This window comes from Cryptotermes secundus, unplaced genomic scaffold, assembly GCF_002891405.2.
Source record: "Cryptotermes secundus unplaced genomic scaffold, Csec_1.0 scaffold168, whole genome shotgun sequence".
Taxonomy (NCBI): Eukaryota; Metazoa; Arthropoda; class Insecta; order Blattodea; family Kalotermitidae; genus Cryptotermes; species Cryptotermes secundus.
In genome coordinates, this window is record NW_019721760.1 from 126,744 (window position 1) to 151,068 (window position 24,325).

General features: G+C 40.1%; 1 protein-coding gene across 2 annotated transcripts in view; it reads left to right on the forward strand.

Moving 5' to 3' along the window:
* The window catches only part of LOC111875626 (voltage-dependent calcium channel type A subunit alpha-1), a 500,175-nt gene that overhangs the window by 70,551 nt on the left and 405,299 nt on the right, over positions 1–24,325 (forward strand). The window lies entirely within an intron of this gene.

The window sequence follows — 24,325 nt, forward strand, 5'->3', positions numbered from 1 at the left end:
CCTCCGAGTTCTGGGGATCAGGAACTGCGTGACCACTTAGCAACTGAAGCGCCCCTGGATTTTCCTTGCAGGAGAATTGTTGAATTAAATAAAAAATTTCAGAATGCAGAGCATTTTACGTGGGGAGAGATTGTGAACTCAAATATGTATTTGTCATATGAGGAAAGAATTATGTAAATCTACATTTAATAATGAACTGATCTTGTAGTCTGGTTGAAGTTTATTCATGTTTCGAAGAACGTAATGCCTCCGTCTTCAGGGTTGAATTATAAGTTGAGGAAGCAACAGACAAGTAACAAACAAATACTTCAACCCTGAAGATGGAGACAATACGTTCCTCCGAATTTTGGGGAATTTTATACGAGAGTACACGGCTTCACGTACTCTTCACAGTCACAGCGGTGTAACCTGTTGCACCGAACGTCGCTTCACATTTCCGTGGTTTCAGAATCAGAGCTCGGTCCGGAGACCGACAATCACAGGGTTATCTCACTCCCTCCAAGAAAATGCTGTAACACTAGTCTCGCGTAAAGCAGAATACATCCTTACAGTTTATTAATGGCATTCACCCTAACATAGACGCTATTACACGTATGCAGACAGAAAAGAGTAATTAAATAACTAAAGAATTAGTGACATATTTCTTGGATTATATTGGCTCAGATCTTCGTAAGCCTTCGGGAAGAACAAAGATTGAAGGCATAATATTTAAAACTATCCCTGTAACAGGATGGAAAGGCCCTTAGGATTGTGAGACGTCGAGGCTCCCACATTTTATATACAATCGGCTCATAGATGTCGGTGAGGATTTCAGCCTTACACGCCTGCCGTCCTTTACCCCACAGGAAGATTCCTGGTACTCATTTCTATTAGAGGCTGAGTCGACTCCATGGCCATGGTGCAGCTGGAAGGCTGGTCCCATCGGAAATCTTGACATTAAAGTGTAGTGAAAATACCTGAAATAAGCTAGGCATAGGAAGATGGGAATAGAGAATATTACAAAATATTTATATTTGGTTACATTATCTCTCTTCACCGCTCTCACAAAGTCCGGAGGTTACAAGGGGTGTCGAGATACCTGAGACATATAGCAAGAGTGGGGGGATCTGAAACAGACTCCGCATTAAGAAAGCAGTCTTCTGGGATTTGTCACCGTGTATATGTGATGTTAACCGACGTTTCGGAGGAACATATCGCCTCCATCTTCAGGGTAGAAGGAAAAATATAAGAAATCCGCAAGTGAAGAGACCGTGAGAACCGGCAAGAGCGATACGTTCCTCCGAAACGTCGGTTAACACCACATATACACCGTGCCAATTCCCAGAAGACTGCTTTCTTCATAGTCACCGCCGTGAAAGCCTCAAATCTTACAGACTCCGCATTCATTCTCTTGTCTTTCCTTCCAGTCAATACTTGAACGACTGACCAAGAAATTACCTTGTCTTATAGACACCTAAAGCTCTTACTGGTGTCGCAAAAATCCGGCAGTGAACCGTAGCATGATCCAGTTGAATCCAATCCATATTCATATCGTATTTCTATAATACAAAACAACTTACTTCAAGAGTTAACGATTGTAATTTGCATTCGGAAGGTGCCCTGTTCGAATCAAGGCTGGGATACCGATTATTCTGACTGAATTTTTGGGAATTCCCTCAGTTACTTCAGGCAGATGACAGAAGCTACCGCTTCCTTCAATATCTTTTTTTCAGTTCACTCTTCATTCCATTATTCCACTCTGTATATTCTGGATACTCACAGTGCATTACATAAAGGATAAATAATTAAATATAACCATCTGGTTTCCGCAATATTTTCTTTTCTTTGCGATTATCTAATTAAAATTCAGTGTAAGTATAGGTGTTCTGCATATGTAATTTGTAGCTCACTTTCCTTATTTTGAAGAAAGAAAAAAAAACAGGCTTATGAGATCACCTTTACGTACCTACCCCATAAACTTCTGAATGCCTGAACCAGTCAGTATGAAACTCGGTACGTATATTATGGCACCTGATCACATCTCAACGGCGTACTTCATAAATGCCTCATCAGTCTGTGTGTCTGTATGTGCGTCGCCCTACCGTAGCTAGGCGACGGCTCGGTAAACATGTTTGCACTGCAAGAAATATAGGCAACAATAGAAGAATTGTTGGACACGTCGTATTCTATGTGGAAATTAGTCGATTATTTCTTCCAAGAATTTCTTTTTGTTTAATTTTTCATCCTAATAATGTTAGGTGATATATTGGCCGCGCCACAGCTCAAGCGGTTAGTCGCTGGCTTCCTACTGCGGCGGCCCGGGTTCGATCCCGGGCCTGGTCAAGTGGGATTTATGGTGGACAAAGTGGCGCTGGGATAGGTTTTCTCCGAGTACTTCGGTTTCCCCTGCCAATCTTCATTCCATCAATTGCTCCACAATCACCCTCACCTATCATCTGGGGCTAGTACAACAGGCCAGAATTGGCCGCAGTACAAGGTACTTAGTCCCACCCCACTAGCAATAAAAAAAAAGAATAATAGGTGATGTATACAGTTTATGAAGCTTCTTATTACGTAATTTTCTCCTCTCACTTCACATATCTCAGGTACGAATAACTTTCTCGGAACTTTATTCTAAAGAACATGAAGTATGTTTTATAACTTCTTTCTAAAACATCATTGACAATACATATCACTTGGAAGATGCAGGATAACATTGTATTATTGTGAATACTTAGGAAATAGGTTATGACCTGGTATAGGATATAAAGTAAGATATCTGCCCATTTAACTTTAAAGAACGATTCAAATCAATGCAGGACCATTGTCTGTCTGCTTGTCTGTTGGCTTATTAATAAGGCTGAAGTTCTTTCTTGATATCAACTGTGACAGACGATGATTGATGACTTGGTCAGCCGAATGAAGTAATGACAACCGCAGTAAAATTGTTGGTGGTCTTGAATATCAGGGAACACTTCCTGAGATCTGTTCATATCGGTTTTTAAAACACTGTCAGTTTAAGTGTTCTGGTCGGGTGTTCAGAACGTACCTACATACGCAACGGGAGGCATACATTGAGCCTAGTCAAGCAACACCATTTGTGCCCCTTCTTTGCTAAAATGATATAACAGAGCAACTGAAGTCATCCCGGTAGAAATAAGTATCGTGGGCTTCTGGTTTCGGAGGAAAGTGCTACCCAAATTTTCAGGGCATAATTTCCACCATGAAGACGGAGAGAGCAGGTTTGCCCAAACTGTTAGTAATTACCTTCCAAAACCACACAGTGTCACATTATAGAAGGAGATCCATATATCTTGACAAAGCAGTGTAATCCGTTGAAAATCAACCGACGTTTCGGAAGAACACGACTCGATCTTCAGGGTCGAAAAATAAGCCAAGGAAAAAACTGGCATGAAGCAGGTACCAGACAGTGTTCTCACCGGATTTTCAATTGTTGTTTTCTGCAGTCAATTGTATTAAATTCTTCCTTTGTATCCAATGAAACTGGGCTTTCGCCATACAAGAACAATGATTTTCACGTGTTCTGTTATACTAACACAGTTTTATTTTACCTAAGTTTCCACTGTGCTCTGTGTTTGCACAGGTGGTGTCGGTAACACACAAAGTACCTGTGAAATGATTAGAGACAGAATAGCCCTACAGACCACTGCCAATGGGCGTGATCTTTTTCTTTTGACAAGAAATGTCCAGAATAAATATCTCATTAAACTTCACCTGGGCATAAAGCTGTGAGGGGAAGACCTCAAAATTGTTTTCATAGGACTCGACCAATATCCATCACCAAATAGCTACAATAGTAACAATATCTGGAGATCTAGAGTATAGCACATTGGATTTGAGGTGTAGTTCGAAGAGATCCCGACGTTTCGGGGTAACATATCGTCCCCAACTCCGGGGTAGAACAGCAAGTCAAGCAGGAAACCAGCAGAAGCAGCATGCATCTCCATACGCCTCATAGTCACGCCATGAAAACCTCACGTCCGAAATCCACCAGAATGTCTTCGTGTATTGCAAGTAGTCGCTTCGCACCGTTGGTGAAGTCAGAATATCTGAGATGTCAGGAATATGCACCCCCAACCCCACTTCGTCACATTAACATTGAACTGATGCAGAGGTATACAACAGAGCTTACTTGAAATCTGCTTTCACGCTGGTTTCTTGTTCGACTTATTCGACCCTGAAGATTGAGGTGATATTTTTCTCGAAACGTCGGTTGACTTCCTGCGGAATACATAAGACAAGTCGTTTTTCTCCTAAAATTTATCTTAGTACTGCCCTCTCACCTTCATGATCTCGCGTTTTTCCAGGACGGTTTACCATCAAAATTATACACATACGCACGCACCCACACATTTATCTTCCCCAGTGCCATATACATGTCCTGTTCATAGTAGTTTCTATATTAAACTCAGCATATAAAACGATAAATAAACCGATAACCAGACAGTTTATTATAGCCGTTAATTCATTTTATTCAACTGTCTACTTTAACATGACAATAAAAGTTTTATTGGAGACTCGATTAAAAACAGTGTTTCGAAATGGCAAAGTGAATCGTGTTAAAGGCATTCCCGCAAGGAACTTCAGTCTCTCGGAAAGGAATGTCTGCCGACATTCTGTATTCTACAGTTTCCTTCATTTCATTGCTGTTCGCTCCTATTGCGCACTGAAGTTGTAGTCCCCCGGCGATGTCTCCTTTCCACGCAGTTTGCTGTACTGAATAAACGAACAAACATTCGTCTCTCAGTTTCTTAAGACATGTTAGAGAAGACTGCAAGATAGTTTGACAGTTATGAAACAAATGTTGGGCTAGCTCAGTCGGTATAGCGACTGACTTCGGGGGTGCAGTGTTCGATTCTCTGCAGGGATAAAGATTTCTTTTTTACTCCACAGCGTCCAGACCGATTCTAGGGCCCACGCCACCTCCTATCCAATGGGTACCGGGGCTATTTCCTTAGAGGTAAAGCGTAAGGCTTTGATAAAAAAACGGTGGAGCTATATTTCCACTCCCCTTACGTCTTCGTGGCTTGATGCTTAATTAATTAATCACTGGAACAACCTTACCTTTAAACAATAAAATTATTTTTTCTGTGTAAGATTTACTGTTGTGTTACTGTCCTAGGCGCTAAACCTATTGCGTATTCAGTTATTCAGTATTGAGGGGGTGGGTTACCCCATGCACCGCGACCAGTTTGATCTATAGTGCATCCCCCTTTGAATTTCTACTGTCTCCATACCCTACCGGTACTGGTGCTTGCTATCGTTCCCTCTGCCAGCGAGGTTTCGGCTTTCTACTGACAGTGGTATCTAATAGTTAGTCCCTTTCCGGTCCCTTTCTGTCAGTGAGGTCGTCCCTCCTCTGGCAGTGGTACCTAAGCTCCCCCGTCTACCGGAGGCATTGGAAACTACTTGGGCGGGAAATTGCCTAAATTTAGCTCAGAGGTCTCCTAGAGACATGAGGTTCTTTTACGTGCCGTAAATCTACGACACCCACGGCTTAAAGTCCCTCCCGGAGGACTTGTTCCCTGAATTTTTCCGCCCTTAAAACTTCCACGAACTCCGCCGGGTTTGAACCTGCGTATCTTGAGTCATGAGGTAACCTGTTGCGTAAGGCTTCTTGTATTTAAAACCAAGGCACAAAGAATATGTTGCAGCTTATACAGTCTGTTTGCTCCTATGTTAATGCCTTAGTAAACAGTTTTGTATCTCTTGAGATCGTAGCTTCAGTTGGATGTTATGAAGCCACGGAAGGAACTGCAGGCATCGTAACCGTGGCAACAGTCCCATCTGTGATTAAACCTAAACAGTGGCTCCACCAGGTCCCAGGCCAACTCTGCGTCTCTAAGACAACACAACCGGGCAGAGGGGAGGCATGCACATAATCCTTGTAGCAATTAATTATTGCTTCCTGTCCCAATTCGAATCTTGCCCAAGGCTTCTGAGCGCACCACTCACATTACACTCGCCGTGAACGCTTCAGTTTTGAAGTTCTTTCTAAACGCTTTCTCCTTGAGGCCTAGTTCTCGTAACACTAAGGATGAAATAAACAGATACATTTGTAGGGTGAACCGTACCAAAATTAATGCGGTTAGTGCCGTCTTGTCACTGTAGTGACCCGGGATCAATAACGCGGCTGTTCTATAGGATTTCCGATGAGAAAATTTTCACTTGAGTAGGCTTTTCCCGGATTTCTTTGATTTTCTCTTTCCATTAATTATTTCACAGTGCTTTGTTATCCTGGGCTGATACAATAGGCCAATTTGCGGCCGCAATGCTAGTACCAATTGAATCAGTCTCAATGTATTTATTCATTCATTCATTAGTCAATGGCTCTACAGCCATTTGTTGGGCCTTGGCATTTTCTTCAGTTTCGTAATCTTTTTTTTATATAGAAGGTAGGACTCCGTGAACGAGTGATCATCTTATCGCAAGGCTGCTGCCTACACACAGGACAACACAAAAAAGACATACACAGACACCCATGCCTTGAATGGGATTAGAACCCACGATTACAATGTTCGAGAGAGCGGAGACAATAGTCTCAGCTCAAACCATTAAAAATAAAAATGACAGAAGAAATGGTTCTTAAAATGAAGATATACAGATGAATGGATAGATGCGTGTTGAGTTGGTGAATAAGCAGGCATGTGTGTCAGTGGATGGTCAGTAGATGGCCGTGCCATAGCTGAAGCGGTTAGTCGCTGGCTTCCCACCGCGGCGGCCCGGTTTCGGTCCCGGGTCTGGTCAAGTGGGATTTGTGGTGGACAAAGTGGCGCTGGGGCAGGTTTTCTCCGAGTAATTCGGTTTCCCCTGCCAATCTTCATTCCACCAATTGCTCCACAATCACCCTCGCCTATCATCTGGGGCTGGTACAGTAGGCCAGAATTGGCCGCAGTACAAGGGACATAGTCCCACCCCACTAGCAATAAAAAAGTCAAATAGATTGATAGATAAATGGGTGAATGTGCATGGGTATGAGGATCATGAATACTCAGATGCATAAATGAATGGGCCGGCATTTAGAATATATGTGAACAACAAAGTGGAATTCACTTTTCACTTGTATTTTGTTAATGAAGTTCGAACTCCGGCAAGAAAAATTAAGTTCTTCTTGTGTTTTGGATACAAAATGACCATCTCTTCATGATGATGATGCGGCTGCACATTTCGTCGTCCTTGAATCACATTTTCCCTCTCTCCTCTTGCTCCCACTGTGGAGCATAGGGCTGATTTCTGTTTCATGATCATTTTACAGACGGTAGGACTACTTGGACGGGTAATCAGCTCGTCTCAAGGCTTCTATCTAAACACAGAATAAACGCATTCACACACCAAACATCCATGCCTTGTGTGGAATTAGAAACCACGATCCCGGCTTCCGAGCGAGCGAAGACGCATGCCTTAGACCGCTCGGCTACCATGACCGGCACATTTGTGATTTACAGGTTCCGAATTAATTGACGTATATATTATTTCTTTGTTTTTGCAGGTGAGTTCCATTGCTGATTGGCAAGAGTAGCTACGTGCTTTGATGTATTCTCCGTGGACGATTAATTTATGCAGTAACATCCATTTCACCAGTCAAGGATGAAGGTCTTTCATAAAGTTTGGCAGAGACCTAACCTTATTTCCAATAAGACATGCCCAAATGAAATTCTCCAGCGGTGATACTATTGTTGCAGCCGCCCTAAGATACATTATGCCATCTAGTAGGGTCCAGGTGAGATATTAAGCATTTTAGCTCTTTACATATCCTTTAGTGATTTTATTCTTTGTGTGTCGTGGGTTTTCTTTCTTTACTATACCATATACACCTTATTTACCCCAAGGAGTAGAGTATTTCTTAAAAGCTGATAATTGCTTAACTGATGAAGATATTTCTCTCAAGTTTACGAGCAGAAATGTATTGCTTTTGCTCCACACACGAGATATTTTACATACTCGTAGAAGCTGTAGGCTTTGTGTTCTGGAAAAACTTATTTGGTGTTAAATGACACAAATTCCGTCCCAAGTGCAAACAATATATATTATATGTCTTTGATCTTGTTCTTTCTACACTACATGTTTCGGCCTCTATCGGCCATCATCAGGTGTATACTCTTAACGTTGCTGCCACACTGAACTCGGTCTAAAATTTAACATTTAAAAACACAATGTCACATTCTTCGTATTATCAACATCTACATCGTTGATATGTGTCTGGTATGTAGATTATGTTGCACACGTCAAATTTGATATTCTTGTAGTAGCACTTTAAAAATCTTTAGTTATGATGTTTTTAAAACCTTTTAAAATTTTCTCTAAATTTTAAATTTAAAATTTAGACATATAATATATATTGTTTGCACTTGGGACGGAATTTGTGTCATTTATCGTGTAGAGTGCAACAGGATGCTTAAATATAATATTATTTGGTGTGTTGAAAGATCAATGAAAGAAACGTGTACTGCCATGTCTCAATTAAAGAGAACTGTCTGTGGCTTTCGACATAGGAAATTATAAATTGAAATGTAAATATATGACCGGAGAGGTTTCTGGAAAGCTGGCAAGGGTTAATGTAAGAAACCAAGAAGTGTTTCGTTTCCTTTTTCTCCCAGTCTCCTCCTAATAGACACATTCAGAAGAGTTCACGTAAACAAAACAATAAAAGTAAAGTGAATTCACAGCTGTCTTTCGAATCGAATTCAAGTGACAAATGATTCTTTGTCTAGACGTTCAGTGGCTTCGTATCTCTTCCCATTTTGTTGATTAGTTTCCTAGCTGGTTGCATGGAGTTGTCTGACTTGGTGTTTCTAGGGAACGTAAAAATGTAGTTATACTGTCTTGTGTTTTACGTTACCCATTAATATATTTCCCACAGTCTTAATAACGAGGATTACTGTTTCCTGTACTAATCAAATTATATGCCTCCAGAGTCTATAACAGGACTGGTGTGGGCTACCATTAAAGTTATACACTCACCACCATCACCAGGAATGTCACTTTACGTCTTTCATACTCCCTGTATTAACGACTCAAACCTGGTTCACAACTCGACTTAACATAACGTAAAATTTCATAATAAAGTGTTAATATTTGTACAGTGTCTAATGAAGACCGATGAGGGCAGGGGGTTTCCTCATATAAGTCCTAGTTAGTAAATCCTTTATATCCTCTCATATTGACAAGTATTTTAAACAGAATTCTGGCTAAAGAGAGAAGTTTTATAATAAAGACTAATGGAAGAAACATGCAGAGTTTGTGCATGATTTCCTCTATGTAGCTATTAAATAATCTAAAGGAATTGTGATATGCCATTATCAATATAAATTACTAGTTAATTTAGTTAGTTTAGTTTATTGAATTAAGTTTCAAATAGGGAACTGCCTCCACATAACACTAGGATTTTGTGTTTGTTTTTGTTATTGCACGTAATGTTTCTTCATATGTACTGCAGTTTTCATGTATTGAATCTGTGTACCACTTCAAAATATAGCTGTACTTATTTGAGTGCGCATGCGCAGGGTACGCGTAATGATGCATAGCAGAGAGAGAGCTACTTGTCCCATGTGTTTCTTGCTGGGTTAAAGAGAGACAGATGCTCTCTGAAATATTACTTTTGTTTATGATAAATGCCGTAATGAGACATGGTGCAGCAGGGTATTGCATTGTGTCTACTTTCCAGTGGAAATGAATTTCCCAGTACGTGGCACGCTCTTGGCCTGACATCGCCATATATCCGTCCACCTGTTGGGGTTTCCGTCTCTCTTATTCCATACCGAGAGATGTATAAGCACCCATGGGAGAACACACGAGTAAAGCACAGCTTACCGCTTGATCCTGTTCATAGAATGTTGGAAAACTTGACCAACGGTTGTTGATGCTTCTGCAGCATTGTGCCTCTTTATTTTAGTCACGCCCTGAAAGTACGTTTATTTTAATTTTAAATATTTTAAGTAACATGTGTTTGCTCATTTATTCTGAGCTATTGTTATTGACTGTGATTACGAGTGAGTGTGCAAGAAGGTGTTAATAAATCCAATCATCCAATCCAAACACCGTTGTTATTGGTCAGGGAGCCATAAACATGTGACAGTATTATATACTAGTATTTTATACATTCAGTCATTGTTTAGAAAACCGATGAATTTCTGCTTGGGGGTCATATAAAATTAAAGTTATATTGAACCGATACGAACAGAAACGAAATTCACCGAAAATATTGCAATACCAAAATATCATCGATAGCCAAATTAAGCTGATTTTTATTTCGGAAAAGTAATTACGGACAACGGTACCTGAATTTTGTTCGTTCATTTCGTGTACATCTTGCCAAGGACTTCTAGTAGATACCATAGCTGTATGATGTGTTATATTTAGAGTTTTTGGAAGTTGTATAAAAGAGGACTAGGATATAACTTGGTATATGTGCTTCTCCTTTACGCTACGCTAACCCACAGTCTGCAGCGAAAGCATGAGCCTTCCAATCTCAGCTCGCTTCGCCGTAGCCAGTCTCCTTCTATTCAATTACAGAAGCGTCTTGTAAGCAGGAAGACTGGAATTAATGTTATGAATGCGGTTAATTTGCTTCCGATTCGACGCTGTAAGGGAATCCCCAACAAAGGGACGCGCACAATGTCTTTAATTTCTCCGAGATGTCTTGATTCCTTACCAATTTCCACTTCTTCGTCTTCTTCCTTTAAGGATTTAGCCCTTTGGCCTATTATCGTTCAGAATTAATCTGAAAGCTGTGAATCTTTCAGATAGTTGGTAGAACTTCTTGGACTGGAAATAAGCCCTTCGCAGGACTTCTGTCTACACAGGGTAAAACGAACACAGAAAAAAAGTAGACAAATAATACATCCATGCATTGAATGGGATTCGAACTTATGATCTGAGTTTTCGAGGAGGCAAGTACAAATTTTTGGCATAGACCGCGCTGTCACTGTCTGCTTTTTTTATGTAAATTAAAATAGGACATTGTCTAATTCTTTGTAACATCATTAAGTACAGGCTTTTCAACCTCAAATGAATTTGATTCTTTTCCTACAAGAGTCTTCCTTATATGCATTCTGGTTACTGAAGCGTATTCATAACTACCCAACTAAACTAACTCCATGGAGCTGAACCCTTCTTGAGAAGCTGCCAGTTGCTTAGATACTCAAGAACTTTTCAACGTTTTATGGAACCTGAAGGTGTAGTACCATGTTCACAAAAGTCCTCCACATGTTCCTATCGCGAGCCAGATCAGTCCAGTCCATACCAACCCATCCAATCTCTCTAAGATTTATTTTAATGTCACACTCCCACCCACGTCTAGGTCTTCCTAGAAGTCTCTTCCCTTGCGGATTTCACACTGAAGTCCTGCATGTAATCTTCTCTTCTTACACATGTATGCTACGTAACCTGCCAATCTAATCTTCCTTGATTTCGTCATTCTAATTATACTTAGGAATCGTATTCATAAGACAGTAATTAAATACTGAATTAATTTTATGTGATGTACTGAATCAGCATACTGTGACTACATATGGTTATGTACAGCAACGTATTCAGACAAGCTGATAGTTCCTCTTTAGTCATATTTGTAATTATAAATTGTACCAAATTCTTCTTAGTCTGATCTCGTTTTCATCGTCTTCCCAGGAATAGGCAACAAGTAGAACAGAAATGCATAACACGAACTCTATCATTTGTAAGAGAATTTGTTTTCCGGGTGGTGACTGTAATTCCATTTTTACTGAACAACATTTATCCCTAAGCACGCTTGCGTTTCGAGACAGAATAAGGATAATCACCCTTACGTGCGTAAGGGACGTTAATCAAGGAGGCGCAACCTGTCCCTTCCATGCGAGCCAGGTCAAGAAACTCCCCCAATTATGTCACTCGGCATTTGCTTGATTTATTTTACTTCGCAAATTAATCATTTGTTCCCTCATTTCAGTGTTTATATGGTCTACATTCTAGTAACAGAAGTTTTGGAAAGAACTAATCGCCTATTTTCCTTTGATACTACACGTACTGCATAGAGAACGACTCCAACAATTCTTCATTGCCGCGGGAACGTCTTTACGTAGTTGTTACCTAGCAACGTTAGTGGGATACACAGACGGCCTCACAGTCTCACCTTAAATAAGACATTGACCTCATAGAAAATGATGCATCCAACAATTCTCTATTGGTGCACTTATTCATTGCCGCGGGAACGTGTTCACCGAGCCGTTGCCTAGCATCGAATGGAGGGATACACTAATCCGAGCCATTACCTTGCAATGATGTGAAGGATATACGTACAGACACACAGACTGATGGGAGGTATTTATGAATTACGCCGTTGAGATGGGCTCAGATGCCATGATATAAATACCAAACTTTATAAAGACTGGTTCAGGCATTCAAAATTTGGTGGGTGGGGGAGATTTACAGACACACAGAAAGCATGGAAATTGCAAAGATCTACTTGTGGAGGTTCACAATTCCAGAAGCGTGGTCATACGGGGCGGTGTGGGGGTGGGGATATAGCCATTACGTTGAAGAAATGTTAGCATCAGTGAGCAGAACAGCCGAGTCTAGGCGATATATGAATTAAATCTGTTGGAGAGGAAATATCATTATCTGAATTCGTGACTGGGTTATGGTTTAATTCACGTTAAGTCTGGTTGGGAGAAATTGCCATTATCAAAATGTATGTTGTTTTAATTGTATTGTATTTTTGTGTTGGCGGTCTCGAATAGCCATTACAATCAAGACTGCTAGTCCTCCTTGATGAATATCATTACAAAAGTTTGAGAAACATTTCTGTTTCCAGCATTCATCCGTAAGTTTCCACAATAACTGAGGACAGTTTCTGTAGCGATCGGCAGTTAGAAATAGTGTTCAGAAGAGCGAAGTGGAAGTCTCCACTTATCTGAGGCATTGAACTCGCTATAGCGAGCCTTTCGTTGTTATTAAAAAGACAATTCGCGGAGAAGTTTCGACCCGTCTCCAGGGTATATCGCTTCCCGGAGGATCATAAAATTGAGGTCCTAAATCCTCCAACTTCAGGAGGAACGGCATTTCTGTCAGCCGGGGCAGGACGGGCGGGGCATGCACGAGACGCCTCCCCCAACTCTACCACCTGTTGCTCCATTAACAGCTTACCGCGACATTTTGCAAGTGGAGGCGCGTTCACAATTCTCACAGAATTGACATACCTACAAATATGCATTCCTTTATAGCCAAAATCGTCTGTACGGCTGCGAAAGTTTGGTTTTAGTTAAATAAAATAATATTTGAGCCGCGAGAATTTAGGAACAAACTAGATTTGAAGATTTCGGTCTTCTGGAATGTGAAACTGTTGCCTCCATCTTCAGGGTACCAAGAAGATAAAGGCAGCAGACTCTTCCTTAACTTTGGTGCCTGTCCGCGGAACTACAGAGGACTCACTGCTCAAACTGCCTTAATTTTGATCTCACCGCCTTGGGACCCTCAGATCTCACTAAATAGTTCTGACTCCAGAGTATGTATGGAATGAAATTATGGGACAGGGCTCTATTATAGTGTATAGCTGCATTTCAATGCAAGAAGGGAATAGCTGCCGTTTCTATTGGCATGTAGAGACGATGATAATAAAATTCATACAATAATTTTTAGATTTAAGTTTGGAGAGAGTAACATTAAGTAATTATGTCTAAAATCTATTACTATGAAAACGAGAAATTTCATTGGGTGGAAGTCACTGTGGTCGAAATTCGAACTGAGTATCAGTCAAATACAAACTTAACTGCTTGCCCTTAGGTTCGCGCATTATAGCAACGTTGACTATGACGTTTTCTTGTATTCCCTAATAATGCATGTTCAACCAAGGTAAAGATAATGCTATCCCTGTAACAGGACGTGAAGACCCATAGGGTTGTGAGACGTTGAGATTCCCACATCTTTATACAATTGGCTCACAGATGGCGGCAAGGTTGTCAATCTTACGTGCCGGCCGCCATTTACGTCCCAGGAAGATTCCTGGTACTCATTTCTGTTAGGATAAGTCGACCCCAGGGTCATTTTTCGGCTGCAAAGATTAGATGAATTGAAAATTCCACCTCATCGGGACTCGAACCCGCGATCTTCCGGTTTGTAGCGTAGTACCTCAACCAACTACGCTACCTCGTGCCCCTTTTTGAACCAAGAGAATAAGATGTGGATATGATGTTAATTAAAACCGAAGAGATCGTTTTATATTTTAGTGTAAAATCCAATACGTGTATTCGTCTGGAAAGACTCAGCTGTGCCACGAAAATGCTCAGAGTGGTCAATCTTTCAGCCAAACCATGTCTCGTTCGTACTGTGAGGAAACACAGTCTTGGTTTGCAGCATCAAACGTATGCCGAGGAGAGAAATGTCATGAAACGTACAAGCAGGGAAGTAGAGAAGGATTCATCATGAGAAATCTGAGAATTCGTGTTTAGGATACACGTGTTGCAATGTAATAGCAGTTCAACTCTCGTCTGTGGTAAGAAAAGGGACAGTGAGAAATATTACCAACGCATAGACTGTGAGAATATTTTGAATTCAGGGTTTGTTTTCGTAAACTCAAAAAACTGCTGTTGGAGTAGTTTGGGAAAGTAATAAATAAACTTCAAAACAATAAGCCGAACTTCACAATTCCACAATTCTAAATAAGTAATTGTACTTACTTACTTACTTCTTCATGGAGCTGAAGCCTTCTGGAGGAGCCGCCAATTCAGCATTTACTCAAGAATTTCCCAGCATTTTATAGAACCCGAATGTTCATTACCGTATTCACAAGAGCCCTCCACTGGTCCCTATCCTGAGCCAGATCTATCCAATCCATAACATTCCATTCTATCTCTCTAAGATCCATTCTAATATTGTCCACCCACCTACGCCTTGGTCTGTCTTCCCTGAATACTTACCGCCAATAATTTTATAGTTGGTTTCCAATTTGTTAACGCGGAAGGGAGATTCATTCAAAATACAATATGTAAAATAGCACAGTCTCTATATTTATTTCTATTTCATTATTCTTACATTTATTTAGACCCTTCCTGTCTTACTGAAAGAGATCAATACAGATTTTAATTTGTGAAAAAGTTATCACATTTATCCTAATCTGCTTTTTAGGCCGAATCGTAACCGTTGTAACTTTAATGCCAAATTAATGATCATAGTTGGTCCGCGTAAATGCAAATGACGTAATCATTAAATGTTAATTTATTTAATGGCGTACTTTAAATTGCTTACATTATGTAGCAAAGAATGATAGGATAATTCTGAATGATATTGTGACATGTTGACCCCTACCTCCCCAGCGGCACGTAGCGGGAACGTAGCGCTCGCGTAATAGGCGAATCATCACCCCGCCACTCTCCCCGCGGTGACGTCACGAGCGGAGCCGAAGTGAGCCGAGCGGAGCCCCCGCATCCTGGTAGCTATGCAACGCGCCACGCGCGGTGACGCCACGGTAACGCGGAACCGCTTCCTACTGTGACGTGGCCCGCAACAGGCACCACTGCGGATATATAAGGGAACCGCACAGCAGCTACCAGTCAGTTATAATGTGGGCAGTCGCCGAGTTATAAGGTAACAGTCGCCGAGTCGAGTTATAACGTGGCCATCGCCGAAGACATTTCCGAGTTATAAAGTAGCAGTCGAGCGAGTGTGTTATCAACACTTCTCCAGTCAGCCGACTACAGTTGGAGTATAGCAGCCGTCGCGGAAAGAAGATCCGGACGTGTGTGTGATTGTGTAATTGGGAGCGTGTGATACAGTGATACCTAGCTCCCCTACTGTCAACGTGTAGACTACTGAAGACAGAGTGAGCTGATTTGCGCATAGGGTTATAAATCGTGAAACCCCGCAACAATGTTAGATTAATGCGATTAGGGTTATAAAGTGTGAAACCCCGCAACTGTGTAATAATTAATTGTAGCCGTTACTTGTAGGTTGTTGAATAAACCAATTAACGATCTCTACGGCGTATTAAGTAACGAAACACGTTACAATAGGTTCGAAAATATGTAGGAGTGTAGGGAGAGGTACGAAGGTATTTCTACATTGAAGAAGGAGGCAGTAATTTTCATCGAAACTTTGTTACGATACCGTAACCTGTTTATATACATATGTGGTTGTATGTGAACACTGTTGATGATGGGGATCATTAAGTTCTGATGAATCATATAATCATGAAATTATGGTTACAATGAATATAGTGGAATATACGATATGTATGTGTCTTTCACATTTTCTTAAAACAGTGAACTTGTAAATAGCAGGAAGGCGAAGTTGAGAGTTTTTATGAACTCATATTCTGGAAATGTACCAAATGTGAAGGAGTGCTACGGAGGCGGCGGTCAACTCTTTGCAGGGGCTGCAGAAACCACATGCAGTCATGTCCATAAAATGGGATTAGCAGCTAATTAGATTCTTTCGCCGTGTACATATTTCCATGAGCATGGACATCCAACCCAAATTGTATCAACAACAGAACAATTTTTTTCAGCCCTTCCATGTAAGTACTTCCCAAGTACATAGAAGTATGCAGCCATTTGCAAGGAATAAGAACATGCATTTGACAGAATAATACACGCCTAATATTTTATATTAATTGTATTTGTTATAAACTATATTTTTTCTGTTTAAACTGCTGAAAAAATATTCGCGTTTTAACCTCATTCAGAATAAAAACGCCTGTTATGAGAAGTCGAGACAACATATAACGTAGTGGTGCAAGGTATGTCCTTTATTAATTTATGCATCTAATATGAGGCCTAGATCTAGGATCATTTCAGAATTTTCTTGGGGTGGGGGAGAGGTAAAGATATAAAAGAATACGGAGATTTTAAAAGTGCCAGTTTATGAAAATCAAATTAACGTGTGTAGGTTAACAAAGATTTTGTACGTATCTGACAGATATCAACGGGGAAGATCCCGATATATCGAAACCTGTTAGCAACGGAGAAGTGAACAATTGGGAAGACTAGTGTTTTTTAAATTTTAAACTACGTGCAGTGTAGCAACTATCTGAGAGTATACATCTGATGATGGTCGTTTGCGGCCGAAACATGTAGTGTAGAAGAAAGCAAGACGAAAGAACTACACGTACAATAAATTGTTGCACTCAGGACGGAGTTTATGTCATATAATGTTAAAAATCGTTGCAAGGATACGACTAGTGAAGACTAAGAACCCTAGTATACGCGTAACTGTGAACTATAAAGTGTTTAGCATAGCGATAGCGCTGTATTACTCATAGTTACGAGTTGAGTGTATAAGTGCAATAAATCTAACTCAAACCCATTCTAATAGTCACACACCCCTAATACACGTGACAATTCGTAACGATGTGTTTTATACAAAATATTCATAATACTTATTTAATACTTATACTTATACTTGACATTTTTGAAGATAGTTAATTTTACAAAATTGGTGTCATTGCTATATCAATATTTTCCTTAATATGCGGAATTGAGTCTATAAATATCTGAGTACTTCGGCAATTTATAGCTATTTTTACCGGCACCGAGTGTCATATGACAACCAAAACAAAGAATAAGTGACTTCTATACATAGAGATACTACAATAATTTTAGTTTATATTTCAGACAACAAATTTTCATTTCAAGACATTCAGGACGCAGTCATACTTATAGGTTATGGATGTGGGGCTATGTGCACCTACATTTCACATAAATCTTCTTGCGTGACACTGCTGTAAATGGCATCGCCGTTAGAATTACTTCGAGTTCGTAGTTCATTTTGTTAGGGGTTTTTTTTTATGGCAAAGAATTCGAAAATGTAACAATGCAATAATGACTAATGGGACGGTTTTCTTACTTACTTTTATAAAAATCAGTAAAACGATTCAAATAGGTTTTTAAGTGGTGAAAGTGAATATACCTTGATACACCTGTCTTGCTCGTTATATTCGAATACAGGAGCCAACCTATACATATGTGCATTCCCGTACACATATACAAACCCACTTTACTATTGAAGTATAAGTCTTATGACTGATTTTTGTCAGTGTAGAATAGTGTACAGTAAAACCTCACTTACTTTAATATGAATCTAACCTTTACATGGTGAACTCATTAATATAAACAAGTCTCTGGTGATCTATCTATCTATCGATCTATCTATCTAACGTATAGTTTTTTGGAACTCTGACACTTTTCTAATTTCTTAATTTATACACAGTCGGTAGGACTCACGGGACGGGGGATCAGCCCGTCGCAAGACCGTTATTTAAACACAGAACAAACACACAAAGACATTAATGTCTCGAGTTGGATTCGATCCTACGATCCGAGTGTTCGAGGGGGAGAATACATTTCATGTTTTAGACCGCATGACCACTATGATCGGCCTCTCATGATCTAGTCACGGTAGAGTAGTCTTAGACATGTCTCTGCAAAGGAGGAAATGTCACTACAAACAATAGGGTTAAAAAGTATTAATTTCTCTGTTTGATATATTGAGTGATAGGATATAATATATTGTCACGTATTGGGCGTATAACGCGACAAATAAGTTCACGCCGTGGTTTGATATAGCGAGTTTATTCTTATCGCTCGCCTTACACACACTTTACAATCATTTGCACTTGCAGTGTTACAATCACTGCTCACAATATTCGGCGAGACACTGGACTCTCTTCTCCGAAGGCTGGCCCGAGACTCTCTTCTCCGGAGGCTGGATGACGGCTGGCTTCTTAGCTGGCTCGATGAAGACTGACTGTTTCTCGCGGAAGCTGGGCTATTTATAACCTCGCCGCTGTTAGGCAACGAACCCTCTGTTATAGCAGTGGAAACGTCGCTTTGTTGGCTCCGCGTTTCCTACGCAATAACCCATTGTTATCGCGTTGTCTCTGTTGGGACGCTAAGCGTGTTTGTCGTAACCGTGGAGATTCGATATTCTCGATACAACGGCTCACTGTTGGAATTACAGTATCGCTATTGTTACTTCTTATGCAACGGTCTGTTCTAGCGTTTCCATAGAAGTCTCTTCTGGATTCCAAACACGTTACAATATAATACTAAAAGGTCGCTGGTGTGATATCATTGTTATGAATGTTCACGCCCAAACAGAAGATAAAATTGATGACATAAAGGATAGATTCTATGAAGAACTAGAACATGTATTTGATAAATTCCCGAAGTACCATATGAAAATTTTGTTAGGAGATTTCAATGCCAAAGGAGGGAGGGAAGACATTTTCAAACCCACAATTAGGAATGAGAGTTTGCATGAAATTAGTAATGATAATGGAGTTAGAGTAGTAAACTTTGCCGCATCAAAAATATCTTACTGTCAAAAGTACAATGTTCCCGCACCGTAACATCCATAAATTTACTTGGACATCTCCTGATGGGAAGATACACAATCAAATAGACCATATTTTATAGATAGGAGACGGTAATCAAGTATACTTGATGTCCGATCATTCAGGGCAGCAGATTGTGATACTGACCACTACCTGGTGGTGGCAAAGGTTAGGGAAATACTGGCAGAGAGCAACCAAACAACACACAGAGTTCATATGGAGAGGTTCAATCTCAAGAAATGAAATGAGGTAGAGGGTAAAGAACAGTATCGTGTGAAAATCTCAAATAGGTTTGCGGCTTTGGAAAACTTGGACACTGAGGTGGATGTTAATAAAACTTGAGAAACTATTAGAGAGAATATAAAAATGTCTGCCAAAGAGAGTCTAGGTAATTATGAACCGAAGAAGCATAAGCCATGGTTCGATGAAGGATGCTCAAAATTATAAGATCAAAGAAAGCAGGCCAAATTGCAATGGTTACAGGATCCAAGCGAGTTAAATGGGGATAATCTGAACAATATAAGACGTGAAACCAGCAGGCATTTCAGGAACAAAAAGAGGGAATATCTGAAAGACAAAATTGATGAGCTTGCAATGAACAGTAAGAACAAAAACATTAGAGACCTGTATAGAGGAATAAATGACTTTAAGAGAGGTTACCAGCCTAGCAGTAACTTAGTGTTGGATGAGAATGGTGATCTGCTTGCAGATTCCCACAACATTTTGAATAGGTGGAGGAACTACTTCTCTCAGTTATTGAATGTACATAGGGTCAGTGCTGTTAGGCAGACAGAAATCCATACAGCTGAGCCGTTAGTACCTGATCCTAGCCCTTTTGAGGTTGAAAGTGCTATTGCAAAATTGAAACGGTATAAATCGCCAGGTAGTGATCAAATTCCGGCAGAACTTATTCAAGCAGGAGGCGAAATATTACGTTCTAAGATCCACAATCTAATTACTTCTATTTGGCATAAGGAAAAATTGCCTGATCAGTGGAAGGAGTCTATTATTGTACCAGTTCACAAGAAGGGTGATAAAACTGACTGTAGTAATTATCGGGGGATATCACTGCTATCAACTTCATATAAAATTTTGTCCAATATTCTTCTTTCAAGGTTAAGTCCATATATAGATGAAATTATTCGGGATCATCAGTTTGGGTTTCGACGTAACAGATCAACTACAGATCAGATTTTTGCATTCGTCAGATATTTGACAAAAAATTGGAGTACGATGAGACAGTACATCAGCCATTCATAGACTTCAAGAAAGACTATTATACGGTTAGGAGGAAAGTATTGTACAATATTCTGATAGAGTTTGGGATTCACATGAAATTAGGTTGATTAAATGTGTTTAAACGAAATTTACAGTAAAGTTCGTGTAAGTAAACATTTGTCAGATAAATTTCCTATCCAGAATAGTCTAAGGCAAGGAGATGCTTTATCGCCACTCCTTTTCAACTTTGCCTTAGAATTTGCCATTAGGAAGGTCCAGGGAAACCAAATGGGACTGAAATTAAACGGGACACATCAGCTGTTGACTTATGCCGATGATGCGAATCTGCTGGGTGATAATGTAGATACCATAAAGAGAAACATACAAACTTTAATTGACGCAAGTAAAGAGGTTGGTCTAGAAGTAAACACAGAGAAAACTAAGTATATGTTGCTGTCTCGTCACCAAAATGCAGGGCAAAAGCATGACATATATAGAAGAAACAGATGTTTTGAAAACGTGGCACAGTTCAGATATTTTGGAACAACGATGACAGATCGAAACCTAATTCAGGAGCAATTAAGAGATGATTGAACTCGGGTAATGCTTGCTACGATTCAGTCCAGAACTTTTGTCTTCTCGTCTGTTGTCCAAAAACACAAAAATTAGAATATACAAAACTATAATTTTTCCTGTGGTTCTGTATGGGTGTGAAACTGGTATCTGACATTAAGGGAGGAACATAGACTGAGGGTGTTTGAGAACAGGGTGTTGAGGAGAATATTTGGACCGAAGAGAGATGAAGTGACATGATGTTGGAGAAAACTATATAATGAGGAGCTTCATAACTTGTACTTTTCTCCAAGTATAATTAGAATGATCAAGTCAAGGAGGATGAGGTGGGCAGTCATGTAGCACGAATGGGGGAGACAAGGAATGCGTATAGGATATTGGTTGGAAAGCCAAAAGGCAGAAGACCACAGGGAAGACCAACGTGTACGTGGGTAAACAATATTATAATGGATCTTAGAGAGAAAGGATGGGATGGTATGGATTGGGTTGATCTGGCTCAGGATAGGGACCAGTGGATAGCTCTTGTGAACACGGTGATGAACCTTCGGGTTCAATAAAATGCTGGGAAATTCTTGAGTAGCTGCATAATTGGCGGCTCCTCCACAAGGGCTCAATTCCATGAGTAAGTAAGTAAGTTTGATATATTGAAACATGCGAATGGTAATTGTAGTTTGTTCAGCTTGATAACATCTGACCAACAGGACGATGGACAATGTCCGGAAACATAATATTCGTAAAATTGTTTCTCCACCAATGCACAGCAACTTATATTACGCCCTGTTCTGTTGCCCAATTTTCTCGTTTACTTGTTAAATACTTGTTGTCTATGTATTTTCTATATTCTTTACATACTACGCTTTTGTGGAAAAGCCACTTATTCTTAATAATATTTTTCCTACAGTATTGCCAGGCCGTCATATTTGTGTATCAATTATAGCGCGTAATATGGGCCAGGAGATCCAAGAAGAATTCAAGCTTACACCGTATGTAGGTTTATTTTCATATGTATTGTTCTATTAGTAATTTTGTTCTAGTTTAGTTTTGTGAATAATTTAATAATTATCTATTTATTAAGTTTGTCACATATATAAGGTAAAGCTATGCCTGTAAAGCTGTGGAGGCCCGTAGGTTTGTGAGATGTCGAGGGTCCCACATTTTCTAGACAATCTGCTCACAGATGGCGGTGAAGTTGTCAGCCCTACGTGCCTGCCGCCCTTTACCTCCAAGAAGATTCCTGGTACTCATTTCTGTTAGAGGCTGAGTCGACCCCGGGGCCATAGTGCTGCCGGAAGAATTGGGCAAATTGAAAAATTCAATGACTTCATAGGGAATCGACCCCGCTAACTTCCGGCTTGTAGCACAGTGCCTCAACCAACTATGCTTCCGCGTTCCTCAAGTCTGTCATATATGACGTCAAAAATTCTCATCGTCCCAATGTTTGTAATCACACTCATAGCTCCAACTATTCATTAGTTATCGTCATCAAGTCGGAAGAGAGAGGAAATATTCGCACTACCGCTATGTTTTTATCTTGCATTCTACAAAAGTAGCACCTTTATAACGTTTCACGTGTTCCCCGATCCATGCCCAAGAAGACGCCTGAAGTTAAGTGGCGCTAGTGGTGCCCCCCCTCCGCAAGTTTGTGCATTCACTCTTATTATCGATTTCAGCAAATTAAAGAGTACTGAGTTTGGGTGACCACTAATTGCATAAACTTCATACCAGTTTTCTTGAAAATCGATCTTCCGGCTTAAAATTTTATAAAGGGGAAGCATACACAGACAGCTTGGTGAGATCATAAGCCTTTTTCTCCCCTTATTGGAGGAAATAGTTAAAATTCTATAAGCCGTAGCCAAAAACACGTAGAACAGTGAAGAGCGGAGGAACATAGATATTTAAGTGCATGTAGGTTTGTAAGAATGCTTAATTTTCTGTGTCGTGGCATACTGATTCTAACTTCAGTGTGTGGTGGGATGTACTAGACCAAGTAATAGTGGGACGAGGTATTCTACATCACTATTCTCGTTTCTACAAAGCAGAAGAAAGGAGTGGAACTCAGCTTCCTAGTAGAAACACATCTTTCAGGATAAGCATTGGAATGCAAGCGTTGCTCACTAATCCACCTTTATAGAAGGATTAGGTTGGAATTAAATTTTAATCTATGTCACGCAGAACTGGGAGTTCGTATTGTCATGGGTAAAACCTACAGTAAGGACATCTCACTGGATGGAACAAGGGTCTAATTACCATTATGCGATTCCGTTAGAAAAATGTTCCAGCGGTAGTGAGAAATTATTCTAATTTGTTAATTTTTTAGGTCATTTAATGACATGTTTATAACAAGAGTTAATATAACATTGTATAATGAAATAAGACCGCCTCTGTGGTCTAGTGGTCAGAGTTTCTGGCTACAGATCCAGAAGTTCCGGGTTCGATTGCAGGCGCTATCAGATTTTCTGATAATTAGTGGGTCTGGATCGGGGTCCTCTCAGCCTCGTGAGGATAATTGAGGAGTATTTCAAGGAAATAGCGGCTCCAGTCTAGAAAACTGAGATTAACGGCCGTGGTGATTCATTGCGCTGACCACGCGACACCCTCTGTCCGCCAAAGTTGGCACTAACTTCGCCGACAAGCGGCAGTTGCTCGGTCGGTATAGTTCGCTTGCGGACTAAAGCCACGGATTTTTCCTTGTATAATTAAGTGACGAGAACATCACGAAATGTAAGTAGACACATATTTTGGAGGAGGGGTTCCTGATTAATTCCAGTGTTGCTTACTCTCCTGGTATTCCTTTGACGATTTTGAGGAAAACCACGAATATGATCTACTTCCACTGAAATCTTACTTTGAGACATAGGTCTGATTTCTAATGTTTTTTTAAGAAAAATATATTGTTGAAATAATCTTCAAGGGGTAAGCTCTTCACAATAATTCACGGATTTTAAATTCACTGCCAAACCCAACGTTTTGCCTAATCTAAAATATGTAATTTTTTCAGTACAATGGTCAGACACATTGGTCAGAAAGCTTTCTGCTGCGCTTCCTCTGCAATCTCTTAGATTCCATCTGGCCATATATCTTCTTTGTTCCCATTATCATGTTTGTATATTCTTTTCTGAACATTTCTTTCTTCCTGCCAGACCAAAACGTCTTTGTGACATCTTAGTTGTTTTAGAAACAAAATTTATGTTCAAGTAATATTACACAGCGTCCTTATGGCATTAAATATTGCCA